The sequence below is a fragment of the Teleopsis dalmanni genome, chromosome 2 (assembly GCF_002237135.1).
Source record: "Teleopsis dalmanni isolate 2A chromosome 2, ASM223713v2, whole genome shotgun sequence".
Taxonomy (NCBI): Eukaryota; Metazoa; Arthropoda; class Insecta; order Diptera; family Diopsidae; genus Teleopsis; species Teleopsis dalmanni.
This window is the reverse complement of record NC_051847.1, coordinates 188,619,189-188,623,579: the sequence shown is the minus strand read 5'-3', so window position 1 is coordinate 188,623,579 and position 4,391 is coordinate 188,619,189.

Here is a 4,391-nt window from a genome sequence, read left to right as displayed (position 1 = left end):
AACGTATCAACTTTTGTGAATAATTTTAGAGTTCTGCCCTTGATATATTTTTTCACTGAGTCCTTAGATCTCTGTGTATGTCTGTTGTTCTAATATACCATAGAGTTTTTAACAGACACATTAATCTATTAATTATTGACAATAAATAAACAAAAAAAATATTTTTCATTTTAAAATTATAATTAATTTTTATTTTCTTATACATAGCTTGGAAAATTTTTAATTTGCTGAAATTGCTAATGAAGAAGTATGATTCATTATATTTCAATTGAAACAATTTTTCCAAAATTAATTATCGATTATTATAACTTCACTTGAAAACACAAAAACAAATTGTTTTGTGTTTTTGTGTTTCTTTTCTATAAAACTTGGAAAATCCCCATAGATGTTGCATTTCATTCATATAACACATTTCATTATTAATTGATTCCATGAATTAGCGTTCCTAAATACTCTGAAGTGAACTGCTAATTTGAAACTTATATCTTTTATTAAATCTGAACTTTTGTGTTTTTACGATTGCACATAATTCACAGAAAACATAAAAATCTAACAACTTAGCTGTGTGCTTTTTTATTTTTTTATTGCAGACAGTAATTAAAAATGTATACACAAACGGAATGCCCAACCAATATGTTGAAGAAAACAGAAAGTTTTTAATAAATAAAAAACAAAAAAAAAATAATAATAATTATTATAAAAATTCATAAAAGAATATATATTCTATAAAGCAACAAATGAACCCACACAAACATGGAACGAAAGCCTCTCGCACGTACGCATCAGTCAATGTCAATTGGAGAAGTGCCAAAATGCGACGTAAACTGAAAATTTCCGAAAAAAAATATTTCAGTGAGTCTTATCGGTGATGAAGACATTGTAGTTGGCAGTACTTAGTCGAGCAAAGTGTGTTTTATTTGTTAAAAAATAAGTACTAATAAATACAAGGTATAGAAATCTGGAGAACAAGAACATGGTTTTAGGAGTAACCCAGAGGTAATAGGATCTCCCTGATAACTAGCGAAGTTGCTTACAATATAAATGAACGGCCGTTTAATAACATAACCACTTATGATCTTTAACTTGTATCGGTAAAGACCTGGAAGTTTATTATTATTGATATGGGATATGGCACTGCCATATCCCATATGAAGTCGGGCACTTTAAAAAAATAAAATTAGTTATGTGGTATGCCTATAAAAATACATACTCACAAAAAATATTATCTTTTTACAATACTGACGTTAAATATATTAGTTTCTACATTAAGAACACATTTAGAAGAACTCATATCCAAATGTGTTCTTCTAATTCTACATATTTAAAGTTTCTACATATTTAAACAGCCGTAACAAAACCTGATTATTTAATCGTAGATTATTCATTACTCTATTTAACAGCCGTAACAAAACTTGATTATTTAATCGTAGATTGTTTATTAATCTATTATAAAACAAAATTTTTTATAGTCTAATAAACTGCATATATTTTAATGTATAGGTTTCCATGATCTCAAAAAATGTATGACAGTACTAACCAAAGAAAAAGAAACTACTAATAAAAATAATATATTCTATCAAACGGTATATGAACATCAAGAGATAGTCCAATTGTGTGTAGGTATCTCCAAGTCTATTGCAGTCACCAATCTTTTTTAAATTACTTTATGATAAGATTCTATGAAGGCTAATAATATTGCATGGGACTTATATTATATGATAATCTCTAAGTTCTGATTCATCGACGTATTGAAAACTAGGGTCTATCTTGAAAAAGTAGTAGCTAAATATGTCCGACTCGATATAAGTATACATCTATAAGACCAAAAATTTATTTGACGATTTTGGCTTAAACAAAATTGGCATTTACAGATTAATATAGACGCGAAGTATTAGCTAAGTAGTTATTTATATAATCAAATTGATTATCAATGTGTAATACTTGGGTACCAATTCTACCAAATCAATAAAATTGGTGGTACTTAGATCAAATGCTTTTCTGGATTGCCTGATAGCGTATATGGTTTCAGCACCATTTTAAAGAAACGCTTAGTTAAGGGTATCCCGCTTATTGACCAATATATAGCTTCCTTGAATAACGAAAAAGTTGTATATATAAAAAGTAAGAAGAAACAGTAGAATATTTAATCAGCTGCTGCCCAGCTCTCGCCAGATGTAGATGTAAATATCTCTGCCAATTATGTTAGTAGGACTCTTGAATAGTTCCCGACGTTAAGATTAAACATTTTCTGTGATATATTTAGAGTTCAAAATGGTTCCATAATAAACAAGCAGTTAATACCATGTAGGTATCAAGTAATAATGAACCCGTAGGGTTCAAGTGAGTTGGTCAACCCAACCTAAATTAAATGATTGAATTTTATTAAAAGTAAATTAATGTTGATTTAGTTTATGTTGTCTAAAAATTGAATGTATTTTTGTATTAAATGTAGTGTGTATTTTATGTATAAATAAAAAAATGTTTACAAAAAACTTTTTTTTTTATTTTTAATTAAATACGCAGTGATCGGGAAATATCAAGTGCTGCCTTTAATTTTAAACAAAATATTGAAAACAAAATATATAATAAAATTCAACAACAAAATGACAACATGCAAATGTCGTCATTTGCATATACCCAAGTCATCATTTTTTATATTAATTTTAATATTTCGTAAAAATTTAAATGGAATTTTTAGAAAAAATACTTTAACCACGTCAAAACACACATTTAAAATGAAATATATTTAAATAACTATATATATAAACATATGCTCAATTGATTCATGATCTTACTAAATTATTTCCCACAAAACAAATTAATTTTCCAGCTACAAAAAATTAAAAAAAAATATCCATTCTCATAAATTAATTAATTTCAAGATTATTATAAATAAAAATGATGTTTTTTTTTATAATTCATATAAAAATTTACATAAATATGTAAGTATATTTATAACAAATTGTAGTCATTCATGACAAGGACGTTGAGAACTCTTCTCATATTTGAGTATTCAGGTCAAAGTAAATTTATTTTCAATAAATCAAGATACGTGTTATATATCAAATATTTTTTTTGTATATTTAATATTATTATTTTCAAATCAAAATTTTTAAATCAAAATATAATCTTAAAATTGTAATTATAATTACACAAGTAATTAAATTAATTATAATATAATTAATGTAATAAATTATATTTTTATGGATTTTTATTATATTTCATGGATTTTTGGTTGGTATGGTTTAGGTTTAGGTTTGAGTGACAGGTCTGTGCACTAGCCCACTTGATCCAAATAATAACCTACTGTAATAGAAGTATGTAATACGCTAATTAACCCCGCCCTAACAATCCTCAAGTCCACTTTTGGACTCTCAGGAAGATATGCTGATTTAAGGTCCGTCATCAACGAAAAGACAAATAAATGATATGTTTTTTTTTTAGCTTAGTTAAAGCCTAGTGTGGGGTAGAGATAAGCCCGCCAGCCATTATAGAGTAAAAGTGCAAAATAGCACTAACTCAAGAAGAAGAAGAATCAAGAAGAAAATAAACAGTGCACTGGCTTCTTGTGGAGAAGATTACTGCGACAACACCTGATCTTTGTGTTTCTAACCGACTCTTACTGGACAAAACACACTCGAATGTTTGCTTTTAACTGCAAACTATACTATAATATATAAGTATATAATTATTATATTATTATACCTATATTATATAATTATACATTGTACAACTACAACATAATATTAAGAGGAGCCTAATAACTCCTCCTAGTCCTGTACCATACCTAATCTGTTGGCGATCTGCAAGACTTCCCCCTGAGTACCATTAAAAGCTTTGCCAAGTGATTTCAACCCTTGAGTTTTCAATTATACGGTAACACAATCGCATCCCTTGGGATCTCCAGTATAACCTACCTACCTAATGAAACTACTGTTTAAATTATAAAAATTATGAATACATTATGTTATGTTAAGAATGAATTTGTCTTCTCTAATTAATTCTATATTTGTCTGTTTTTGAGTAATTAGCAATTCGATGTCATTTACCGACCTCTTTTAAAAAAAATCATACAATATTATGCTGTGTTTCGGAACTCTTAATTAACCTTAAGTAGTAGACGACGGATAAAGATTTCTAAAAATAAGGAAATATCTTTTTAGAAAACATTTATTTTTAGATATTTTCCAAGCTAATGTCCTTTTATGCAGCACTTTATTTGTACTGTGAAGGTACCATTCATCGAAGCTAACAAACAAATTTTCCATGTTGCCTTTTCGAGAGCGATTCCATGCAGTTTCATTGCATTTCAAATGCAACTGCATTTGCAATTATTTTTGTTTTATTTCATTTATTTTTTTTTTTGCAGTCCTAAAAAAACGCATTTGTAT